Source organism: Hemitrygon akajei, chromosome 11, assembly GCF_048418815.1.
Source record: "Hemitrygon akajei chromosome 11, sHemAka1.3, whole genome shotgun sequence".
Classification (NCBI taxonomy): domain Eukaryota; kingdom Metazoa; phylum Chordata; class Chondrichthyes; order Myliobatiformes; family Dasyatidae; genus Hemitrygon; species Hemitrygon akajei.
The window spans coordinates 156693930-156708647 of NC_133134.1; positions in this window are offsets into that span (position 1 = coordinate 156693930).

The following is a 14718-nucleotide window of genomic DNA, read 5'->3' on the forward strand; positions in this document are numbered from 1 at the left end:
ATGCTGAAATTCAATTCTACTTAAAAACATCTACTGCAACTTGAAAATAGAACACAAAGCAGAAAATGGACAAGCAGAAGAATATTGTGTGTTGTTAATGTTTATTTGCAACCCTCACTAATGTGTAAGTGTACTGTATGTGGCCTATATCTTGCCTTGACTATGATCCGATTGAGATCAGCTTTGCCACTGAAACAGGTGATGGTCTTGGGTTCTGTTCTAAGGACTTGAGTAAAGATCCAATTTTTGGACAGGACAGAGGAAGGAAAATTTCACTCACGTACAGAGCTCTGATTGAACTGGATAAGGGAAGTGGATGCGAATGAATCTAAGCTTAATTCCCAGCTCTTTCATCAAATCTCTGCCAGAACTGGAGTGGGAATGCACTGGAGATATTGTCGATTTTCTTCAGAAATGCTTTAATGTTGGAGTGTGAACTCAATGAAAGTGATGTCAATGAATAGCAGTGGGTAGCTATTTATTTCTTGACCGCATGAAAGTTATGCCTCTTACCAACAGCATCACCATTGACCAGAAACTCAAACAGACTCAGTCACATAAACACCAGAACTTCAAGAGCAAATCTGAATCTTGGAATCCTCTGGAGAGTGACTCACTCTGAGGACAGCCCATCCTACCAGGAAGATGGCAAACATCAAATGCTGCCCAGTCATTTTCTCTCAGCCAACACATACAAATAATTAATTTGCCCACCATACTGTGGGATCTTACTGCATCCAAAAAAATTATTGTTGTATTTCCATCTCTGCTTCAGAAGTCCACGCAGTGGCTGAAGTCAAATGGGAGGCTTCTCGGTGAAAATACAGCAATATTTTTTTGTGTTCAATAATTAGTGAAACAATGAAAGTATGTATTTTTGTCAATCATTTATGAAGGTGCTATTTGTTGTCAAGTATACTTGATTTCCAGTGACAAATATTACCATTAAGCAGATGTACGTCACATTCAATGAATCCATTACAAGGTGTAACTATAAAAAATGACCCTTGCTTAAGCTTTGAAACTTTCCTGCAGTACTGTGAGGAGCTTCAAAGGCCTCCTTCTCACTGGTAACCCACTAAACTGTTTTTCTAAAGTACTAATGTGAACAGCATGGGTTTGTTTCAACTTGTTCTGTTTTTACAGCACAAGGTGTATCTGTTGACTGAGTAATTTAAGACATCTGCTCTCTATATTATATAAAATAAAAGTTAGATTAGTGGTTCCACTGAACTTTGGTCTTCAAAGTGCAGCACTGTGTTGAGGACTTCATGTTCCTTTGTGGTAGCCTACTCTTTTAACCTTCAACTATTGAGTAACATTCTAATTGGAACTTGAAACTCAAAGAGATCTGACAGAATTCCAAGATTCCTCTCCCGTGATTATGCTGACATGTTCCACGCACGAGAACTTACACTGAGAGTCAGTAGCCACATTATTAGTTACCTCCTGTACCTAATAAAGTGGCTATTGAGTGCACGTTCATGATCTTCTGCTGCTGTAGCCCATCCACTTCAAGGTTCGATGTGTTGTGCATTCAGATGTGTTCTTCTACACAAGGCTGTTGTAATACAGGGTTATTTGAGTTACAGTCAGCTTGAACCAGTCTGGCCATTCTCTTCTGAGCTCTCTCATTAAGAAGATTTCACCCACAGAACTGCCACTGACAGGATATATTTTTTTATTTTCACACCTATCTGTAATCTCTGGAGACTTTTGTGTCTGTAAATGCCAGGAGACGAGTAGGTTCTAGGATACTCAAACCACCCCGTCTGGTACCAATAAACATTATAATTCAGTTATAATACAGTCACTTATAATACAGTTCTTCCTCATTCTGGTATTTGGTCTGAACAACAACTGAATTTCTTGACCATATCTGCATTTTTTAATGCATTGAGTTTCTGCCACATGATTGGCTAATTAGATATTGAATTTACTTTATTTCTTACGTTCTTCACATACATGAGGAGTAAAAATCTTTATGGTACATCGCTGTCTGAATATGTAATGTGCAAATTATAGTAATCTGCAATAAATAGTATGTACAGTAAGATATACAACAGAACAGTCAATATAGCTTAGAAATATAATTGTGTTGGTGTGAATTAATGAATATGATGGATGGTGGAAGAAACTGTCCCGGAGCCTGTTTGTCCCGGCTTAAACGTTACAAAACCGTTTCCTGGATGGTAGCAGCTGGAACAGTTTGTGGTTGGTGTGACTCGGCTCCCCAATGATCCTTTTTACACACCTGTCACTGTACATGTCCTGAATAGTGGGACGTTCACATCCACAGATGCGCTGGGCTGTCCACACGACTCCCTATGATTGAGAGAACTACAGTTCCCATACCAGGCAGTGATACAGCCAGTCAGGATGCTCTCATTTATGCCCCTGTAGACCGTCCTTAGGATTTTGGGAATCATGCTGAACTTTGGGACTCAAGGCTTATAGAGAAAGTAAGGAGGCATGGGATCCAAGAGGACATTGCTTTGTGGATCCAGAATTGGCTTGCACACAGAATGCAAAGAGTGGATGTAGACAGGTCATATTCTGCATAGAGGTCAGTGACCAGTGGTGTGCCTCAGGGATCTGTTCTGGGGTTCCTTTTCTTTGTGATTTTTATAAATGACCTGGATGAGGAAGTGGAGGGATGTATTAGTAAATGTGCTGATGATACAAAGGTGTTGTGGATAGTATGGAGGGCTGTTAGATGTTACAGCAGGACATCGATAGGATGCAAAACTGGGCTGAGAAATAGCAGATGGAGTTCAACCCAGATAAGTGTGAGGTGGTTCATTTTGGTAGGTCAAATATCATGGCACAATGTAGTATTAATGGTAAGACTCTTGACAATATGGAGGGTCAGAGGGATCTTGGGGTTCAAGTCTATAGGACACTCAAAACTGCTGCACAGGTTGACTGTATGGTTAAGAAGGCATATGGTGTATTGGCCTTCGTCAACCATGGGATTGAGTTCAAGATCAAAAGGTAATGTTACAGCTATATAGGACCCTGGTCAGACCCCAACACGAGAGGGCACAGTTTTAAAGTGCTTTGAAGTAGGTACAGAGGAGATGTCAGGGGTAAGTTTTTTATGCAGAGAGTGGTGAGTATGTAGAATGGGCTGTTGGCGATGGTGGTGGAGGCAGATACAATTGGGTCTTTTAAGAGATTCCTGGATAGGTACATGGAACTTAGAAAAATAGAGGGCTATGTGTAACCCTGGGTAATTTCTAAAGTAAGTACATGTTCAGCACAGCATTGTGGGCCAAGGGGCCTGTATTGTGCTGTAGGGTTTCTGTTTCTATGTTTCTTCAACCATCTGAGATTAAAGAGGCGCTGTTGTGCTTTTTTTCACCACACAGCTGGCATGTACAGACCAAGTGAGATCCTTGGTGATGTGTATACTGAGGAACTTGAAGCTGTTCACCCTCTCAACCCCAGATCCATTGATATCAATAGGAGTGAGCCTGTCTCTATTCCTCCTGTAGTCCACAAACAGCTCCTTTGTTTTTGTGACATTGAGGGAGTCATACATCACAAAAACAGACTTCAACTCATCTCGTCTAAACCAACTAAGATTCCCACCTAAGCTAGTCCCATTTCAGAATCAGAATCAGGTTTATTATCACCGGCATGTGTCATGAAATGTGTTAACTTAGCAACAGCAGTTCAATGCAATACATAATATAGAAGAAAAAATAATAATAGTAGTACATAAAAAAGTAAATCAATTACAGTATACATATATTGAATAGATTAAAAATTATGCAATAAACAAATAATATATATTTAAAAAGTGAGGTAGTGTTCAAGGATTCAATGTCCATTTAAGAATTGGATGGCAGAGGGGAAGAAGCTATTTCTGAATCGCTAAGTGTGTGCCTTCAGACTTCTGTACCTCCTACCTGATGGTAACAGTGAGAAAAGGGCATGTCCTGGGTGCTGGATGTTCTGAATAATGGACGCTGCCTTTCTGAGACACCGCTCCTTGACGATGTCCTGGGTAATTTGTAAGCTAGTACCCAACATGGAGATGACTAGATTTACAACCCTCTGCAGCTTCGTTTGGTCCTATGCAGTAGCAACCCCCCGCCCCCCCCCCCCCCGTACCAGACAGTGATGCAGCCTGTCAAAATGCTCTCCACGATACAGCTATAGAAGCTTTTGAGTGTATTTGTTGACATACACTCTTCAAAGTCTTCAAAACTCCTAATGAAGTATAGTCGCAATCTTCCCTTCTTTATAACTGTATCAATATGTTGGAACCAGTTTAGGTCCTCAGAGAGCTTGACACTCAGAAACTTGGGACTGCTCACTCTCTCCAGTGCTGATCCCTCTATGAGGATTGGTATGTGGTCCCTTGTCTTACCCTTCCTGAAGTTCACAATCAGCTATGTTTGTTCTATATCCCACTAAGCCTTTCCTCTCTATGTACATACCCAAGCACCTTTTAAATGCTGTTAACATAGCTTCCTCAGTCATTTTCTCTAATAGGCCTTTCTAATATACTGAGTACTCTCTAGGTGAAAAAGTTATCCCTGAAGTTTTTATTATCATGAAGATGGTACAGGAGCCCACCTTTCAAACATAGGTTCTTGAACCAAAGGGGATAACTTCTTTCAACTTCTCTTGCCCCATCATTGAAATGTTCCCACAAGCAATTGATTCACTTTCAAGGATTCTTCATCCCATGTTCTTGAAATTTATTGCTTACTTATTTAATATTATTATTTCTTCTTTTTGTATTTGCACAGGTTGTTGGCTTATGTACTCTTGTTTGAGCACTCCAGTTGGGTGGTCTTCCCCATGAGTCTGTTTAATTGCAAAGCAGTTGAGGTTTGTGACCAGAGTTTCTCTTCTCCTAGATGAGCTTCCAACCACAGATGCCAAACCTCATCTGCTCAAAGTAACTGGTTTTAAGGCACCAGTAACTCACCTTTGCCCTTTCTCCTGTCTGTAGAAACGGTTCTGCTGAGCTTAGTAGCTAAGCCACACTCGAGGGCCTGGAGTTGGTTGTCAGAGGCTATTTGAGGCACATGCAATTGGGAGCATTGAAGAGGTAGTGAAAACTTCCTGACTATGACAACCTAAAAGAACTGAGGTTTCACCGAGGTGAGGCAGGGACTATAGTATCATTAAAGAAATGCTAATATAGGTACATGGGGGAGTGGGGCTTAGAGGAAAATGGGACACAAGCTACCACAAAGAGTGTTGCTTTTAATGACCAGGTTTGGACTAGCTGGGTGGGCACACTGGTAAGTGTGGACTCATTGTGCCAAATGGCCTGTATCTGTGCTGTCCTGCTCTATGACTCTATGACCCATAGAATTCCACCAGTGCTTTATGTGGTGCACATAATGAGCACGTTGTCCAATTGATGGCTCATGAGTTTTACATATGACAAAATGGGCAAGGAAGTGGGATAATGTTCAGCATTTGGACCATAAGACCATAAGACAAAGGAGCAGAAGTTGGCCATTCGGCCCATTGAGTCTGCTCCGCCATTTCATCATGAGCTGATCCAATCTCCCCTTTAGTCCCATTCCCCCGCCTTCTCACCATAACCTTTGATGCCCTGACTACTCAGATACCTATCAATCTCTGCCTTAAATACACCCAATGACTTGGCCTCCACTGCCGCCCGTGGCAACAAATTCCACAGATTCTCCACCCTCTGGCTAAAAAAAATTTTCGCATCTCTGTTCTGAATGGGTGCCCTTCAATCCTTAAGTCATTTTCCTCCTTCCAGAATGAAAATATTACTTTAATGGATGCAGTAAGGATATTGCATGGTCCAACAATATAATGCAGCTAAAATATATTGTGGCTTTAATTTCCTCTTGAAATGGCTGTGGTTTCTGCCTATTGCTGGACACGTCCCATGGTAAATTTTCAGACATTCATATTTTCCATGGAGAGTTGCAAACTTCTTGCAGTTTATTCTGATTCTGAAATCCATATTAAACACAATGTCAGATCCACAGCAGATTAATGATGACTCCATCAGTAAAGTCTGCAACATTTTCCAACAGCACTTTACACCAATAAAATGATTCTGTGACTCACCTATTTTAGAACACTTGAAATACGATTTTCCCACATAATCTTTAATCTCTCGTTCTCCGGAAACTGGTGAGTGATAGTGCGATACACTTCCAGAGGAGGTAAAATAGTGGAACCCTTTCAATTCTGTTTTTAATATGGACAACCCTTTTTCATTAGGCTAAATATATGCATACATCAGAAAGGAGCCATTTTCCAGCTCATCTCACATTCGAGTGCAAGCCTAGATCAATAGGCATCAAGAATCCTCCCTTTGCTTTTTTTCTTTTCTTTGTGTGATATTCTATTTATTTAGAGATACAGTATGGTAACAGTCCCTTCATGTCCAATGAGCCAACACCATCCCATTACATCATGGGACCAATTAACCTACTAACCTGTACGACTTTGAAATGTGAGAGGAGAACACAGCACCCAGAGGAAACCCAAACAGTCACAGGGAGAACATACAAACATCTTACAGATGGCAGAGGGAAATGAATCCAAGTCACTGTTGCTGTAAAGCATTATACTAAGCGTTACCCATTCAATGTCCCAAAGACATTCAACCTTAGCCATGAACCACAATTAGTAAACTTTGACCAATGTTGAACTCCATGCTAAAAGAAGTTGTACATATACTTGAATCGGAACAAAGCAGAATGGGTCTGAACATTAATTACAGTGATAAAAAAAACGTAGATATGTTGCCTTTAAAGAAACCTCTTCAGAGCCCCAATAGTATTGCAACTAATGAACATTCATTCTTTCTACTGAATTATAATTTCACTGAAATGTTGAGGAAGGAGGCCTTTGAGTCAGTTCTGTGAGCTGGTAAATACGACCTCTCAAAGTCATCAGGAATCTCAGAACATGGGGTGTGTATTTTATTGCAGACTGGTCACAACTGACATATGCGGTCACAATACACGTAACATCATTAAATCACAGGCATATGTGATTCATTTACATATTTACTTTCCAGTGTACCGCATCTATCATCGATCATAATTGCAGAGCTACTTTGTGGCATGGATTCATATTCATCATAGCCTCTTTCATCACACTAATTATCATGTCATATCTAATGACATCCAGTGACCCCCGCATTCGTTATGCTCTGTAAACATAAATAACATGCTAAGTTTTCACTGCTCCAGTAAAGAGGAATCCTTTATTTTCACTATACTCAATTCTTTACTTCTTCAGGTCTGAACGTTATATTTTTGTGACTATAAAGTTCAAAGTACATTTAATATCAAGGTATATATACATTATACAACCTTGAGGTTCATTTCCTAACAAGCAGACACGAAACAAAAAAACCCCAAAGAACCCATTGAGAAGAGAAGACCATCAAACACCCAATGTGCAGAGAGAAAAAAATAACAGATCATGCAAACAATAAATGCAAGCAAAGAGCATTCTGAGTCCTGCCCCAGACCTTTCGCTCAGTGCAGAGCAGAGCAGCAACCTGTCGCTTGCTTCAGGCCCCGACACTCTAACCTTTTCACTCTGTCCCAGCGCTTAAAATCATCATCCAAACATCGGGTTCTATCGATTTGATATGCTCTAGGGCCTGGATCACGCCGCCTCAAATCTGCCTGTATCCAAATTTTCTGATTCAGCCTGATGCCTAAATTGTCGCTGTCCACAACGAATAATGGAAGGAACAAGCTCTCCACCAGTACACCACACAACTGGATAGGCAATGTGACAAAGAAGACCATAAGATATGAAACCAGGTGATCTGATGTTATGTTACAAGTTTTATCTCCTTTCAGGACGTTTCAAAATACTTTAAAGTCAATGTGAAATGGACTGACATAGTGTAGGACACACAGCACCATTCATTTTATAAAAGCAGCCTCTAACCAATGCATAGATAGTCTGTAATTTACACTCAGTGGCCACTTTATTAGGTACACCTGCATACCTGCTCATTAATGCAAAATCTAATAATAACTCAATGCATAAAAGCATGAAGATATGGTCAAGAGGTTCAGTTATTGTTCAGAGCAAACTTCGGAATGGGGAAGTTATGTGATCTAAGTAACTTTGATTGTGGACTGGGTGGTTTTGAATATCTCAGAAACAGCTGATCTCTTGGAATTTTCAAGCACAATTGTCTCTAGAGTTTACTGAGAATGGTGCAAAAAACAAAAAAAATCCAGATTTTTTCTTGCCCTAAGGTGGAATGTGCACTGTTACCACGATGATGATGGAAAATTCCCATGACAGTAAAAATGGACAATGCTTAACCCCTAGATAGTCCAGGTCAGCTGAGCAGGAGTAAGACAGAAATGCCATGTCTGTGCACTATGATGATTTAATCATAAAGCACACTCCACCTCCTCTGTCTTTAAAAAACTGAGCTGCCTTGTATTTGTGCAGAATGGTGAAGCCATCAAGTTGCAGTTCTGCATCCAAAATGGTGGGGGATAGCCACGTTTCCATGAAGCAAAGTACACAGCAGAGCCTGATGTCCCTCTGGTACAGCAATTTTGCTCTGAGGTCTTCTATTTTATTTTCTAAGAACTGCACATTTGCCAGCTGGATGGTCAGAAGTGTAGGTTTAAGACTTTTGCATTTGAATCATACCTGTAGACCGGCGTACAGTCTTCGCTTTTGTTTTCTTAAAGGGAAACTGCACTTGCGACCCAAGACTTCCATATAAGATTCATCAATTTTAAGTATCAATAGATCTTTTAAAATTCTTAAAATAATGTTGCTTACTGTAGTATTCATGGCTGTGACTGTGGATTTCGGCTGAAATGGTCCTGAACAGGAATATTTGATGATTCCCATTGGAGCTGCAGGCAAAGAGTCATCAAATATCAGCTCCATCTTACTGGAAAACTATTCATTACAACCGTGGTGTACAGAAGAGCATCTCTGCAGACTTACAAGTGTTTATGATTTTTAAGTATTCCTATAATTAAAAGCAACAAGGTAAAGGGCTTTGGGAGAGTAATGTTAATTCTGGAAGCTAATAGCTTAAATAAAATGTTAAGAGTTTGCGGGCGATGATGTATTGCTTCTGTAAAAAAAAATGGATCATAAGGAAACGACATTGCTTACATTTTATTTTGCCCTATCTACAAGAAAAGTAATAGACTTTAATGCATTTTGTGTTGGACTAATGGTCGTGGTGTTACTTTAATACCTCAGTGTATCAAAGATGGCATGCATGCATGATCAGACTCTAGGTCCTAACTTTCTAATCAATCCAGCCTTTTTCTTTCCCCATACATTTACTTTCTGCATGCATTAAATGGACTGCCAAACAGTGATCCACTTACAAACTGACATATTCAAAATTACTTGTGGCTGAAAGTGCTCCATTAAAAATAGGAGAAGCAGAACAATAAATAATTCATTGAAGGGAAAAAAAGCACAGTTTCTCAGAATGGCATTAAAACTTGGAAGGAGTGGTATACTGAATCATCCTGCAGCACATCCTTGATTAAAAATGTACATTTGCTGAGAGCCTTCCTCTCTTTATAATTATGAGGCAGGCAAACAAAATGAAAGAATGCATTTATACTTAATTAAACTGACAGCCGCTCAGAACAAAAGGGAGCAGAACCCCTATAGGAAGGTTGTCTGCACACACTGGGGCTGTAAGTAGGAAGTTTCATTTTCTGTTGTCTTCACATCAGGATGGTGGATTCAAGCAAGACAGAAGGGAAATTATATCACAAAGCCTTCACTTGCACCCAGCTAATTAATGCATATTTTTGTGAAAAATAACCCTGTCAAAAGTTATATTATTAAACCTCAGTTAACTGACAATAGTAACGCTCCAAAGGGACAAGTGGTGTGTCTCCAAAAATGGAATGTGCAGGGGAAAAAAAAAACTAATAAACTTTGTGTCTCAAATCTCCAACTGAGCGACCCCTGATCCCAATTTATCAAACAAACCAAGGGAAGCAGTGAATCTGGCGATGTTGTATTAAAGAAAAGTGGTGACAACAGCTCCTGGAAATGAAATGAGAGCGAAGAGGCCTAGAGGCTAGGCTCTAGGCGGTAAGGAGAGCTGGAACCTTGTCAACGTTTGTAATCCATTGTAGGCTCATTCTCCAAGTTGCAGTTTTGACAGCATTTTGTGGATTTTAATCAGAGTTCCATCATACTTAAAGGCAAAACAAAGCAAAATTTAATCAATCAACTTTTAAAATTTCCCCTGAAAAATTTTAAGACAAGTTCTAAAGCCCTGCCAGCTTTCGAAGGCCACAACCCAACCTCATTGCATAACATCCCACACTGAATTCCACACTGTTCCAAATTGCACAGGCTGACAGTCTCCTTGGCAATCATGAAAGCAAATATCCACCCTTTTCTTTATTCCTCAGATCAAATACAGAAGTGCTTGTTTAAATGTGCTTTCATCTTTTGCATAAGCCTAGAAATTCGATCAGTTGATGCTGTTTTATTATGCATGACCGAATCCAAGATCAATATTACCTGGAGTAAGTTGCACTTGTGAGCATTTCCATGTGAAATTGTGCCAATCCCAAATTGACCCGGACATTTCCAGTGGTAATCCATGTTAATACTTCTAAAGTTTCTTTATTATAAGTCATGTATATATTGAAGTTCATGTTTTAACCTTTGTCAGTATAAATCAGGGCTCAGAGCTTCACACAAATATCAAACTTACAAGACGAGTGGAAGCACAATGAATGACGTTCTTACTTCACTGAAATTTTGTGCTGACTTTCGAGAGCTTGACTGCACATCTTTCGCACTGGTTTCAGTCTGCTCAGTTATGTTCTGAAGTCTGCAGTGTGCACTAACATTTGGCATCCATCTGTAAGGCTGTTCATTCAGTGACTGCTTTGGTTGTGATACAGTCCATTACTAGAACTCTCAGGAACATTGTGGGCCCTTAACTCAGAGAGGGCTGGGGCTTCATATTTCATTTCATCATTTCAAGGACCCTTCATCTCATGTTCTCAATATTATTTGCTTAGTTATTTTTTTTCTTTTTCTATTTGCACAGTTTGTTGTCTTCTGCACTCTGGTCAAGTGCCCTAGTTGAGCAGTCTTTCATTGATTCTGTTATGGTTATTATTCTACAGATTCATTGAGTATGCCCCCAAGAAAATGAATCTCAGGGTTGTATATTGTAATATACATGTACTTTGATAATACATTTACTTTGAACTTTGAACTTCTGAAATTTGACTTCAAGGAAGGAGGCACAAACAAGGTCATCTGCCAAAGATGTTTTCAAAGACACCATTTTATATGGTCTGTCTGCTGAACAATACGTTACTGGGCTTGGAGTGTTTGAGGTTGGAAATTTGTGAAAATCTTTGGGACTTCAGCCATGCTCTTGTGGTTGAAGAGTAACTCAGACTTCAAGACCTAGAGTCATAGAGTATGGAAGCGGACCCTTTGGTCCAAATAGTCCATGTCAACATAAAGGCCCATCTCAGCCAGTCCCATTAGTCCATATTTGGCCCCTAATCCCGATACACCTTTCCCACTGTACCAGTCTAACTGTCTTTTAAAAAATTCTCTTACCTGCTTTAATCACTTCCTCAGACATCATATTCTATATGCAGACAATGCACTGTGTCATATACCGATGATATTAAATCTGATTCTGATTCTGATTCTCATTCTTTAAGTGTTATAAACCTAATCTTAAACTGATGCCTCTTGGTTCTTGATTTCCCCAACACTGTTTAAAAGACTGGGTACATTCATCCTATTTTGATCCCAAGTATGCATCAAGAAAATGATGATTCCCTGTCTCCCAGTCACTGTGTTAGTCCAGAGCAGTTACTGAGGTTCTGTATTCAGAGAGGAACAGCATTGGCCCTCATTGATACCTTGGGCACTGAGAATCGAGAGCATTGCTGTCTCCTCTGGGTCCAGGCAGACAAATGAAAACTGCACTCATGTCTCCCTCAAGGGTATCATTGAACAACACTGATCTCTTCACAAAATGAAAGGGGTTCTATTTCCTAAATGTCAACTTAGCCATCATTCATGAGAAGACGGTGAGTGTCAGTTTTTTTCTCTTGGTTGCTCCCTGTGGAAGTTCTCACTTCTCAGTGACTGACACATTCCAGAGGGATGGCTACCCACCCAGCACTCATCCCACACACCCACCAATTTCAGTGGCTTCCATTTTCTCTTCCACTTACTCAGTTGTGATCCTAGAAACCATTAGTCTCCTGAACCAGTGTGGTAACTGCACTCAACATGACACTGAACCAAATCCAGAATCTACGGACTCACTTTCAAGAACTCTACAACTCATGATCTCGGTATTGTTTATATATTTATTTATTCATTCTTTCATTCTCTCATCCATTTTTAAAACATTTTATTGATATACAGTATGGAATAGGCCCTTCCAGCCCTTCAAACTGCTCGACCCAGCAATCTTCCGATTTAATCACGGGAAAATTTACAATAACCAATTGACCGGCCAATCAGTACGTCTTCCGGCTGAGGGAGGAAACCGGAGCTCCTGGAGGAAACCCACGTGCTCATGGAAGAATTCAGTAAAGTGAGAGGAGATCTTATAGAAACATAAAGTTATGAGAGGGATAGATAAGATAGAGGCAGGAAAGCTGTTTCCACTGGTCAGTGAGACTAGAACTAGGGGACATAGCTTCAAGATTCAGGGGAGTAGATTCGGGATGGAGATGAGGAGGAGCTGTTTTTCCCAGAGAGAGGTGAATATCTGTGAAATTCTCTGGCCAATGGAGCAGTGGAGGCTACCTCAGTAAACGTATTTAAGGCAAAGTTAGATATATTTTTGTATTGTAGGGGAATTAAAGGTTATGGGGAAGGGCAGGTAGGTGGAGATGAGTCCATGGCCAGATTAGCCATGATCTTATTGAACAGGCTCCATGGGCTAGGTTGGCCTACTCTTGCTCCTATTTCTTATGTTCTTAATGTACAAACTCCTTTCAAGCAGCAGCGGGAATTGAACCCGGGTCTCTGGCACTGTAAAGCATTGTGCTAACCACTGTACTACACTGTTTATTCATTCATTCATTTAATTATTGATTGATTGATTATTGTTTCTTTCTGTATTTGTACTTATTGTCTTCCTTTACACATGGTTGTCAGTCTGTGTGCAGTTTTTCATTGATTCTGTTGTATTTCTTTGATCTACTGAGAATGCTGCAAAAAGTGAATCTCAGAGTAGTGTATGAGATTACACTTATATATTTATATCTCATATAAATATATGAGATATATTTAGATAATAAATTTGCTTTAAACTTTGACTTACTCTACATTCTAGTAACAACAACTAATATACTACCTCATTGATCATGGGATACAGATTTATGTTTTACTTTATCACTTACATTGGATATAAAATATAAAAATATACACAGGGACTGTTAAAAAATGTGTCTTCTTTGTCAGCATTAGCCTCATCAAAGGAAAGATGAGTAAGTTTTAGAGGGACTGCAGAGGATATTTGCCTGGATGCTCCCTGAATTAGAGAATGCTTTCTGAGGAAAGGTTGAACAAGGGAAGGCTTTTCTCTTTGGAGCAATGGAGAATAATTCCAGTTTGATAGAGGAGTATAAGGTTATGAGAGGTATAGGCTGGCTGGTCAGCCAGCACCTTTTAACCAGGGCAGCAATGGCCCATACCAGAAGACATTATTTTAAAGCAAGTGGAGGAACCTTTTAAGCGCCATATTGGAGTTAGGCTCTTTACACGGATGTTGGTGGGTGCCTGGACAGTGGTGGTAGGGACTGATATTACAAAACATTTAAAAGGCTCTTAGGTAGCCACATGGATGCAAGAAAAATGGAGGGTTATGTGTAGAGGGAAGGGTTAGGTTGTTTGTGGAGTAGGTTTGTATAGATTGGGCACAACATCATAGGGTGAAGGGCCTGTACATTGCAGTGCTCTCCTGTGTTCTATCAGCTTTGAAACTGGCCTCATGGTGTTGTTGTTGTGTGAAGAAATAAGCAACCTAAAATCACTGATGCAACAAGAATACCAAGGCAATAGTGGAGACTGAAACTGATGAGGTCCTATTGCTTTCATTGGTTCAGGGACAGCTTGCAACAGAGACCCAGCCAACGTGTGGACTTCAACATTGTGTATTGCACACTGCAGAACTTTACAAGCTGAAGGCAGCAATCTGGGCCTATTCAACTCCACTGGCTTCACCTCCTGCCGTGATGAAGGGAGGCATCTTCCAGACAAGCAATTGGAGACTCCCTGACTGAGAACCTTCTAATATGCAGCCAGCAAAGTCCTACCCCAATTTTAGACTCCTCTACATTTGGAGAAAGACAGCTCTATTTATGCCCCTCATAGCTGAATAAGCCCCTGCAAGCTCATTCCACAGGGTTCCAGTGAGAAGGGACTGTCCAGTCTCTCCTTGTAATTAATGCTCTCCACTCTAGACAACACCCTGGTGAATCTCTTCTGCATTTTTTCTGGTATTACCTCCCCCTTTCTATAACGTTGTGACCATAACTGCACGCAGTATTCCATGCATAGTCTAACTAATGTCTTGAACAGCTTCAGATTGATGTCTAACTCTTCTACTCAATACCCAAGTGAAGGCAAGCAAGCTAAGTACCTTCTTTGCTATTCTATCCACCATTTTCATAGAGCAATGAACCTGGACCCCAAGATCCCCTTTGCTCTTCAACACTTCTAAGA